The 12,280-nt window shown below is 39.3% G+C and overlaps 1 long non-coding RNA gene across 1 annotated transcript in view; it reads right to left on the bottom strand.

Annotated features, from left to right (window-relative positions):
• Nucleotides 1-4,425: 4,425 nt before the first annotated feature.
• LOC141409915 (uncharacterized) overlaps nt 4,426-12,280 on the bottom strand; it is a 38,853-nt gene continuing 30,998 nt past the window's right edge. The window contains exon 2 of the long non-coding RNA XR_012432780.1: nt 4,426-6,479. This is a non-coding gene — a long non-coding RNA (uncharacterized lncRNA). The remainder of the gene's footprint in view (nt 6,480-12,280) is intronic.

The raw sequence follows: 12,280 nt of genomic DNA on the forward strand, positions 1-12,280 counted from the left end.
GAGACCCATCTCACATGCAGAGACACACATAGACTCAAAATAAAGGGATGGAGGAAGATCTACCAAGCAAATGGAGAACGAAAAAAAGCAAGGATTTCAATCTTAGTCTCTGATAAAACAGACTTTAAACCATCAAAAATCAAAAGAGACAAAGAAGACCATTACATAATGGTAAAGGGATCAATTCAACAGGAGGAGCTAACTATCCTAAATATATATGCACCCAATACAGGAGCACCCATATTCATAAAGCAAGTCCTTAGAGACTTACTAAGAGACTTAGACTCCCATACAATAATAATGGGAGACTTCAACACCCCACTGTCAACATTAGACAGATCAACGAGACAGAAAGTTAACAAGGATATCCAGGAATTGAACTCAACTCTGCACCAAGCGGACCTAATAGACATCTACAGAACTCTCCACCCCAAATTAACAGAATATACATTCTTCTCAGCACCACATCGCACTTATTCCAAAGTTGACCACATAGTTGGAAGTAAAGCACTCCTCAGCAAATGTACAAGAACAGAAATTATAACAAACTGTCTCTCAGACTGCAGTGCAATCAAACTAGAACTCAGGACTAAGAAACTCAATCAAAACTGCTCAACTACATGGAAACTGAACAACCTGCTCCTGAATGACTACTGGATACACAAGGAAATGAAGGCAGAAATAAAGATGTTCTTTGAAACCAATGAGAACAAAGATACAACATACCAGAATCTCTGGGACACATTTAAAGCAGTGTGTAGAGGGAAATTTATAGCACTAAATGCCCACAAGAGAAAGCAAGAAAGATCTAAAATTGACACCCTAACATCACAATTAAAAGAACTAGAGAAGCAAGAGCAAACACATTCAAAAGCTAGCAGAAGGCAAGAAATAACTAAGATCAGAGCAGAACTGAAGAAGATAGAGACACAAAAAACCATCCAAAAAATCAATGAATCCAGGAGCTGGTTTTTTGAAAAGATCAACAAAATTGATAGACTGCTAGCAAAACTAATAAAGAAGGAAAAAGAGAAGAATCAAATAGATGCAATAAAAAATGATAAAGGGGATATCACCACTGATCCCACAGAAATACAAACTACCATTAGAGAATACTATAAACACCTCTATGCAAATAAACTAGAAAACCTAGAAGAAATGGATAATTTCCTGGACACTTACACTCTCCCAAGACTAAACCAGGAAGAAGTTGAATCCCTGAATAGACCAATAGCAGGCTCTGAAATTGAGGCAATAATTAATAGCCTACCAACCAAAAAAAGTCCAGGACCAGACGAATTCACAGCCGAATTCTACCGGAGGTACAAGGAGGAGCTGATACCATTCCTTCTGAAACTATTCCAATCAATAGAAAAAGAGGGAATCCTCCCTAACTCATTTTATGAGGCCAACATCATCCTGATACCAAAGCCTGGCAGAGACACAACAAAAAAAGAGAATTTTAGACCAATATCCCTGATGAACATCGATGCAAAATTCCTCAATAAAATACTGGCAAACCAAATTCAGCAGCACATCAAAAAGCTTATCCACCATGATCAAATGGGCTTCATCCCTGGGATGCAAGGCTGGTTCAACATATGCAAATCAATAAACATAATCCAGCACATAAACAGAACCAAAGACAAAAACCACATGATTATCTCAATAGATGCAGAAAAGGCCTTTGAAAAAATTCAACAGCCCTTCATGCTAAAAATGCTAAATTAATTCGGTATTGATGGAACGTATCTCAAAATAATAAGAGCTATTTGTGGCAAACCTATAGCCAATATCATAATGAATGGGCAAAAACTGGAAGCATTCCCTTTGAAAACTCGCACAAGACAGGGATGCCTTCTCTCACCATTCCTATTCAACATAGTGTTGGAAGTTCTGGCTAGGGTAATCAGGAAGGTGAAAGAAATAAAGGGTATTCAGTTAGGAAAAGAAGAAGTCAAATTGCCCCTGTTTGCAGATGACATGATTGTATATTTAGAAAACCCCATTGTCTCAGGCCAAAATCTCCTTAAGCTGATAAGCAACCTCAGCAAAGTCTCAGGATACAAAATTAATGTGCAAAAATCACAAGCATACTTATACACCAATAACAGACAGAGAGCCAAATCATGAATGAACTCCCATTCACAATAGCTTCAAAGAGAATAAAACTTACAAGGGATGTAAAGAACCTCTTCAAGGAGAACTACAAACCACTGCTCAGTGAAATGAAAGAGGACACAAATAAATGGAAGAACATACCATGCTCATGGATAGGAAGAATCAATATCGTGAAAATGGCCATACTGCCCAAGGTAATTTATAGATTCAATGCCATTCCCATCAAGCTACCAATGACTTTCTTCACAGAATTGGAAAAAACTGCTTTAAAGTTCATATGGAACCACAAAAGAGCCTGCATTTCCAAGACAATCCTAAGTCAAAAGAACAAAGCTGGAGGCATCACGTTACCTGACTTGAAACTATACTACAAGTTTACAGTAACCAAAACAGCATGGTACTGGTACCAAAACAGAGATATAGACCAATGGAACAGAACAGAGCCATCAGAAATAATACCACACATCTACAGCTATCTGATCTTTGACAAACCTGACAAAAACAAGAAATGGGGAAAGGGTTCCCTATTTAATAAATGGTGCTGGGAAAATTGGCTAGCCATAAGTAGAAAACTGAAACTGGATCCTTTCCTTACTCCTTATACGAAAATTAATTCAAGATGGATTAGAGACTTAAATGTTAGACCTAAAACCATAAAACCCTAGAAGAAAACCTAGGTAATACCATTCAGGACATAGGCATGGGCAAGGACTTCATGACTAAAACACCAAAAGCAATGGCAACAAAAGCCAAAATTGACAAATGGGATCTAATTAAACTAAAGAGCTTCTGCACAGCAAAAGAAACTATCATCAGAGTGAACAGGCAACCTACAGAATGGGAGAAAATTTTTGCAATCTACTCATCTGACAAAGGGCTAATATCCAGAACCTACAAAGAACTCAAACAAATTTACAAGAAAAAAACAAACAACCCCATCAAAAAGTGGGCAAAGGATATGAACAGACATTTCTCAAAGGAAGACATACATACAGCCAACAGATACATGAAAAAATGCTCGTCATCACTGGCCATCAGAGAAATGCAAATGAAAACCACAAAGAGATACCATCTCACACCAGTTAGAATGGCAATCATTAAAAAGTCAGGAAACAACAGGTGCTGGAGAGGATGTGGAGAAATAGGAACACTTTTACACTGTTGGTGGGATTGTAAACTGGTTCAACCATTGTGGAGAGCAGTATGGCAATTCTTCAAGGATCTAGAACTAGAAATACCATATGACCCAACTATCCCATTACTGGGTATATACCCAAAGGATTATAAATCATGCTACTATAAAGACACATGCACCCGTATGTTTATTGCAGCACTATTCACAATAGCAAAGACTTGGAATCAACCCAAATGTCCATCAGTGACAGACTGGATTAAGAAAATGTGGCACATATACACCATGGAATACTATGCTGCCATAAGAAAGGATGAGTTCGTGTCCTTTGTAGGGACATGGATGCAGTTGGAAACCACCATTCTCAGCAAACTATGGCAAGAACAGAAAACCAAACACCACATGTTCTCACTCATAGGTGGGAATTGAACAATGAGATCACTCGGACTCTGAAACGGGAACATCGCACACTGGGGCCTATTATGGGGAGTGGAGAGAGGGGAGGGATGGCATTGGGAGTTATACCTGATGTAAATGATGAGTTGATGGGTGCAGCACACCAACATGGCACAAGTATACATATGTAACAAACCTGCACGTAGTGCACATGTACCCTAGAACTTAAAGTATAATAAAACAAAAAACAAAAAAGCACAGTAGATCCTACAAATGACAGAGGAAGAAACTCACCTAGTCTGCTGCCCCCATATAGAGAGAAACAGATTAACTCAATGCCATGGATTCCTGTAAAGATCATTCTTCAAAGGTTTTTCACTAATCAGAAGGTCAGTGATCTAGAGATATTTTGGGGACTGGCACTAGTAACATTTTCATTAATTATATCTATTCATGATTTTCAGCAGCATGGCTAAGGATGAGATAAAGATTCAAAACCAAAAAAAAAAAAAAAAAGACTGAATCATGTTTAATGATTGCTAAATTTTTCAGTGTTTTAGATAATTACCATTTTTGAGTGATTAATCTCCTGCAGGAAATGAAATACCGTTTACAATACAGTCACTCTTTTCTTTTAAAATGCTAATTTGAAATAACTTCTCATTATATGTATGGCTTTAAAAAGTAAAGTGACTGAAGCACAAAAAATAGTGAAAGAGGAATAAAGACTTTTCTGAGGCAAACCAAAAAATAAAAAATAAAAAAATAAAGCCATATTTTGTGCTTGCTTGCATTTCTGGATGAAGATTCATACATTGCTTTATTGTGTAGTTAGGGCAAACAATGTGTTCCCAAACACAACAATATTTGGTTACAGTCTATAATGACAATCTAAGAAGCCGGTTTTTGTTCTGGTCATAATAACTAATAACTTTTGAGCACTTCCATCATGTCAAGCATTGTGCTAAGAACTTTATACTTATTATCATGTTGAGTATTTAAAACAACACAAAAGTGTAGAAATTCTAATTATCAGTATTTTGTGGATGAGAAATACAAGTCACTGGGATGATACAAAATTTTCCCATAACAGACATTATAAAGATTTCCATTCCATTTGTGACGATCGCTTCCTTCAAGGGACTCTTTAGATGGGATGTCTATGCCAGAATAAGAGTTCCCTTGGGATTCCAAATTAATTACACAGTATACAAAGCCAAGATATCATTAGGTATCTTTTAAAAATTGTTCATTAGCATGAAAAGACCTTTATTGAGGGACAATTTGAACCAGAAACTGCCAGGAACTTGGGTTAACAATGGCAACTTCTCCTTCAAAGAAACCCAGCCATGGTGGGGTTGTCAAGAGGTTTGTTGTTAAGAGATGATCTAGATTTAATTTCTCAAGCACACCAGCCATTACATCAGAAAGCTACAGATTTCAGAACTTGAAAGGACCACCAAAATTCAGTTCAGCAAGTGATTGCCTTAGATAAACAGATCCCCACAATCCTACGTTATTGGTGCAATCAAGGCCCTGAGTGATGAAGGGGTGTGGAAATGAATTGTTTTGCCATTTAATAAATACTTTTTCCATAGCACCACATTGTCCCTAATTTCCTGCAGAAGATAATTATTTCTATTATGGCAAATTCTTGAGAGAATTTAGATTCTATCAGATGACAAAAAACGGAGAATGAAGAACTATACTATTCCATCCTGGTATTTGGTTCAGCCAAAACACGATACCAGTGTATTAGTCAGAGTTTTCCAGAGAACCAATAGGATATCTCATCTATATCCAATCTATAGGTATCTATATTCATCCATCTCTCTCTCTTTCTCATGTAATAGAGAACTATATGTCTCAAAGGCTGGAAACTCAGGCTGGTCTCCTACATTGCAGTCCCTTTTTTGAGAAAACCTCAGACTTTACTCTTAAGACCTCTAACTGATTGGAGGCTAATCTGCTTTATTCTAAGTCTGCTGGTTTAAATGTGAATCTCATCTAAAAAAAATACCTTCATAGCAATCACTGACTCAAGAAGCTTGAAAGGCTTCTCCAGTATAGGGTTTCACCAAAGACAGGTTGCATGGAATTTTAGTAAGTATTCCACCCAAAAAGTTTCTGTGATCAATGTTTTCTTTGGCTTAAACAATGTCAAACACTTTTATTTATTAGGGAAAGCCTTTATTATGCTCAAAATGCTGGGAATTCCCCATGTGGGGGTTATGGTTTGCAGCGATCCCTGGTTTTCATACTCAATCTTTTTTGTGTGAGTCATCTCTCTGAACAAGCATTTTTGGAAGCAGACACACTGATTAAAATAAATCTCTCTATTTTGTAGCTGACAAAACCAAGGCAAAGAGAGGGGGAAGGGCTCGGCTCACAGAGAGTTGGTGGCAGTCACAGACCCAAGTTTACTGACTTAAGTGTTCTTTCCAAATGCAAAATATAAAATGTTGAGAATAAATGGAGAGGATTGGAGCCATATCTAGAGAGGTGTTTGACCCAAGGCAGGTAACTCTGGTGGGTTTTTTACCTCTCCAGGATTTCTGAATAGCTGAAGTTAGGCCTGATTCATGCAGAAATGGGAGATGGGTACCTGGTGGAAATGGAAGCCTCACTGGCTCTGTTTTGATGATGGTCGTGTCTGTAGATTATCAGAAGGCAGAGTCATCTCCTTTTCTCCGAGTCAAATTTCTCTGAGTAACAGCCCATTTGCCAGCAGGGGGTGGTGCGAGAAGGGGTTGAGTGAACCAGTCTTGGGGTTTGAGACAATTGCCTCCATTTGCTATACCTTGGACATGACAATGGTAGCAATTTCCACCTAGTTGAAACAAATCATCAGAAGAAAGATTATTAATACATAAGGGCATGTCAGTCAAGAAAGCTATTTAGCATTACAATTAATCGGGAATACCTCCAGAAGATCCTTTCCAGGAGAGTAAAAAAGCCTTATTAGATTCTTTTTTCTTGGCTATCGGCTTGGGCAGATGATTTAAAAGCCAATATGCCAAAGTTATTTTGTTATATTCTCTTTCGGGAATAGACATCCCCCAGATGTGTGAATTTCTTAGATTCATTTACTTCTTTACTTTAAATCTTTCTGGGAACTCTTTGGTGATTCCATGTCATATAACTTCATATAACCTCGTTCACATTTTCTTCTATGATAGAAGCATCAAATATAAGTGCCAGTATCTAATTTATTATTACTGTTTTTCCCAGTGTTCTCAAGCAAGTGTGGAGGAGACAGGGACATAAACTAAAACCATAAAGTCATCCCAGGGGATGAGACCATTATTGTAAAGATATTCATATTTTGTCTGACAGTGGCCTGTGGTGGTTCTTCACAAACTAGCCTTGAAAATTAGGAGATAATCAACCCCTTTTTCTAATTGTTACAGACCCAATGCTCAAATCCTCTTACTTCTCCTTACATTTTCCTCTTAGAACTAAGAGGATATGCATATTTAATATCCATGACATAAAGCAGCGCTTGTTAGGGTTCTCACCACTGCACCCTACCTGGGTCAATCATGGATTCTGAAAGATGCAGCCAAATAGATGCTATCAGCATATGCACTTCCTTTAAACCTGCGGTTTTAGCTTGGGTTCCCTAACAGCAGAGCCTGCAGCAGGAATTCTAGCACAAATCATTTGTTAAGAGTGTAATATCAAGTGAATTCAGTAAGGGAATGAGGGAAGTGGCATAGCAAAGGGGAAGAAGCTAAGGAAGATGTGGTTTCAGCTGGATGATTTCAGCTGAAATTTAGGCTCAGTCTGATTTAATAGGGAGATTTGGAGCAAGACTAGTACCATGGAATTGTCAAGCATTGAGGCTAGAGGGGCTTTGTGTATCCCTGTATCAGTCAGTTAATGGCTGCAGGTTGCCCTGGGGGGATAGGGTAACTTCTCATCAGTTTTGGTTGAGGGAGCTACCACAGCAGTTCTTGGAGGACACCACAGCTGGGGGATTGGTGCATTGGTTCAGTAAAGGGTATCTGGGTAGGTCACAAGGAGAGCTATAACTAGGCAGACTTACTCTGAATCCCCGCTTATGTGTTTATTCTTCTGACTTTAGCATAATTTAGCATAAAGATAACATATATTGCACTCCTTCAGCCCAGAAAACAGACCCAGCTCTTGGCATTCAGCTCCCTCCTTCACCATAACCCACATAACCTAAACACTAACCGGAGCTCCTAATTTTAAATCCCCCCATTTACCCTCACATCTTTAAGCCTTGAACTCCCTCATCTCCTCTCTGTTTATTAACTGTTTACTCTATTGACAAGAGTTTCTGCTCACCACCCAGATTAGGTTTGGGTAGGGCAGTGCATTAGTTATTTATTGCTATATAAGAAATTACCTCCAAACAGAGTGTTTTAAAACAACGATAAACATTTATTTTCTTATAGTTGGGGTTGGCTGGGTTGTTCCTCTAGCTCAGGGTGTTTTTTTATTTCTTTTTCTTTTGACAAACATAACATCTGTTCTTCAGATGTTGGCTGGGGCTACAATCATTTTGAGCCAGGAGAATAGGGCCTGGAGGCAGGGAACCTAAGGACTTCTTAGAACTAAATCAAATGGAAACACTTTAGCTATGATGGGAAATATCCTCTTCATTTACATTGGGCATACAACTAATAAATGACTTCATAATTTTACTTCATCCTCTTCATTTACATAGGGTGTACACCAAGTAAGCAATGGAAACCTCTAGCGGGTATTTAAACAACAGAAAATCCTGTAACTGCACTGTTGAGACCCTATGCTCATACGCACCCCCACTCTGTGGTTGTACTTTCATTTTTCCATAAATCTCTGCCTTTTTGCTTCTTTCTTTCCTTGTTTTATGTGTTTTGTCCAATTCTTTGTTCAAGACGCCAAGAACCTGGACACACTCCACTGGTAACATATTTTGGCAAGCCAGCCAGGAGGTAAGCCCAAAGTTTGGGATTTTTCTCCTTTTCTTTTCTGCTCCATACAGGGGAATCTCTCTCCCTCTTTTCCTTTCCAGCTCGGGCACCTTGGTGGGCAGTGCCTAAACACAGAGGCAACTGCAGATTTCTGGCTGGGGCTGCTCGGAAGGGATATTTTCTATCTTTTGTGGTTGTGGTCCCTAATCCCTACATGTGGTACAGCTCGGGGCGAACTCACATGTGTTTCATGTTACTGAAACCTTCTTTTATGTTAAATTCTTCCCTTACCCTACTTGACTAAGGGCAGAAGAAACCCACCCAGCCTCCAGTTCTTATCATTAAATTTCATGGCTATCACTAATGGAATGGGAAGCATGGGAAAGCATGGCCTTATCAAATTATAAGGATGCTGGAAGTTGAGGCCTTCATCCAGGAACAAAGGAAAGTTCATAGTAGGTTATTCCCTCTGGAGGGAAAGCATGCAGAGTGGCATTGGTGCCCATCTGAGGTCAGAGACATCTGACACTCTAAGATTGGACCCTAAAGGGGGATTCCCTGGGGGTCCTCCGGACCCCAACCTCTCCAAAGTGGATGCCCTTGGCAGAGGTCCTGAGGTCTAGTACTAAGCCCTCAGAATTTTCTCTTGCAGTTGCAATACTGTGTGGGCCCCATATTGTTTGGAATCTGAAGTTTGCTGTTGAATGGGAAAGTGGGATGGAGTTTTATGTGTCTAGGCTTTTGTGCTGTTGTTCTAAGCAGGGGGTCTGGTCAATGTGTGATGCTCTTCTTTGGTAATATTTGGACCCAGTGTTCTTTGGAGTCTGGGGAGGTTTGGCCTCTAAAAATGAAACTGCAATGGAAACTGCTTTACCCGAAATTTTGGTTCACAGCCTTCATTGGATTACCTATTGGGGCAAACAAAGTAAAACTAGTGAGCTTGTATTGCTATCTCATGGCTAGGGTTCCAAGGTAAAAGCTATCGAATCTTTGTGTGTGTTTACATACATATCTAGATGTGTTTATTTGTATGTACACTTGTTATATGTTGTGTCTACCAAATTGGCCTATAAAAGAGCACTCATAAATTAAGTAAATAAGTCTGAGCAATTTTCAAGTTCACATGACTTAAGTATAACTTTACTAAACAAGCTGGCTTTTAAATTATTGATAAAATAAAAATAGAAATGCCTTCAGAATTGTTGGCATACATTTTTATCTCAATTTTATATTTGTCTCTGGTAGATATTTTGAGGTATCAGGGTTTGGCATAGAAGGTTATAAAACTATAAACCCAGCCAAAACAAAATGATCTTGGTTTGCCTGCCCCCTCTTTTTTTTTTTTTTTTTTGACAAATGATAGTAATTTAATGTTAGCTAAATCTTCTGAGCTGTTGGCAAAAATATCTGTGTACTTAACTTTGAGGCTCTCACCTAGGTATGGGTGAGCACCCGATGTTCACTAGCTATTAAAAATGTGGTTAACAAGGAAATAACTAACTTTAAATAATAGTGTCTAATATCTCAGTTTACAGAAGTAATCTAGATAAACTGTTTAAAAATGAAATAAGTACATGTAAATGGGATATTTTAGGTGTTTTTTTGTGTAAATTAAAATCTTAAAGTTATTTTTGATGCTCACTGAATATCTGGGTCATTTCCAATTAAGAAAGGGTTGTGATATGGGGAAATATGTTTCTAAACACTGTGGAATTGTTCTTATCTATAAATGTCCATATCTCATAGCTCAAGATTTCTTGCTTTTTAGGATTTCACTAAAGTTTTAGGTTACTAAGGATAAGAATTCTAGTTAACACATAACTTTGTATACAAAATGTGCCAGAAAGGGTTGTGTTAGAACCTGACCAAAAGGGGACAATTTTTTTAAACAAAATTATGGTAGGTCATTGTTTTGGACTGAGCTCATGCACTAGACCTCATCAGATCAAACCAAAGAAAATGGAGTTGCTTGTGCTAAGACTTTAAGGAGACACATTTTATTAGTCCATTCTCACACTACTGATAAAGATATACCTGAGACTGTGCAATTTACAAAAGAAAGAAAGGTTTAATGGACTTACAGTTCTATATGGCTGGGGAGGCCTCACAATTATGGTGGAAGGCAAGGAGGAGCAAGTTAAATCATACATGGATGGCAGCAGGCAAAGCGAGAGCTTATGAAACCATAAGATCTCATGAGACTTATTCACTATCATGAGAACAGCATGGGAAAGAACTGCCCCCATGATTCAATTACCTCCCACTGGATTCCTCCCACAATATGTGGGTATTCAAGATGAGATTTGGGTGAGGACACGGCCAAACCATATCATTCCACCCCTAGCCCCTCCCAAATCCCATGTCTTCACATTTCAAAACCAATTATGCCTTCCCAACAGTCCCACAAAGTCTTAACTCATTTCAGCATTAACTCAAAAATCCACAGTCCAAAGTTTCATCTGAGACAAGGCAAGTCCCTCCTGCCTATAAGCCCATAAAATCAAAAGCAAGTCAGTTACTTCCTAGATAAAATGGTGGTATAAGCACTGGGTAAACACAACCATTCCAAATGGGAGAAATTGGCCAAAACAAAGGGGCTACAGGTCCCATGCAAGTCCAAAATCCAGCAGGATAATCAAATCTTAAAACTCCAAAACGATCTCCTTTGACTCCATGTCTCACATCCAGGTCACACTGATGCAAGAGGTGGTTTTCCACGGTCTTGAAGGCTGCATCCCTGTGATTTTGCAGGGAACAGCTCCCCTCCCAGATGCTTTCACAGGCTGGCATTGAGTGTCTGTGGCTTTTCCAGGCTCATGGTGAAAACTATTGGTGGATCTACCATTCTGGGGTCTAGAGGATGGTGACTCTCTTCTCATAGCTCCACTAGATGGTGCCCCAATAGGGACTCTGTGTGGGGGATCTGACCCCACATTTCCCTTCTGCACTGCCTTAGCAGAGGTTCTCCATGAGGGCCCCACCCCTGCAGCAAACTTCTGGGCACCCAGGCATTTCCATACATCCTCTGAAATCTAGGCGGAGGTTCCCAAACCCCAGTTCTTGACTTCTGGGCACTCATAGGCTCAACAAGCAAGATGGCTGCATGCAAGCATGGCTTGAGGCTTGCACCTTCTGAAGCCATGGCCTGAGCTCTATGTTGACCCCTTTCAGCCATGGCTGGAGTGGTTGGGATGCAGGGCACCAAGTCCCCAGGATGCACACAGCACAGGGACACTGGGCTTGGCTCATGAAATGATTTTTTACTCCTAGGCCTCCACGTCTGGAATGGGAGGGGCTGCTGTGAAGACCTCTGACATGCCCTGGAGACATTTTCCCCAGGGTCTTGAGGATTAACATTCAGTTCCTTGTTACTTATGCAAATTTCTGCAGCTGGTTTGAATTTCTCAGAAAAATTGGATTTTCTCATCTATTGCATTGTCAGGCTGCAAATTTTCTTAACTCTTATGCTCTGTTTCCCTTAAAAAACTGAATACATTTAACAGCACCCAAGTCACCTCTTGAATGCTTTGCTGCTTAGAAATTTCTTTTGCCAGATACTCTAAATCATCTCTCTGAAGTTCAAAGTTCCACCAATCTCTATAGCAGAGGCAAAATGCCACCAGTCTATTTGCTAAAACATAGCTAGAGTCACTTTTCCTCCAATTCCTAACAAATTCCTAATTTTCTTCTGAAACCACCTCAGCCT

The sequence above is a fragment of the Macaca fascicularis genome, chromosome 3 (assembly GCF_037993035.2).
Source record: "Macaca fascicularis isolate 582-1 chromosome 3, T2T-MFA8v1.1".
In the NCBI taxonomy this organism is placed as follows: Eukaryota; Metazoa; Chordata; class Mammalia; order Primates; family Cercopithecidae; genus Macaca; species Macaca fascicularis.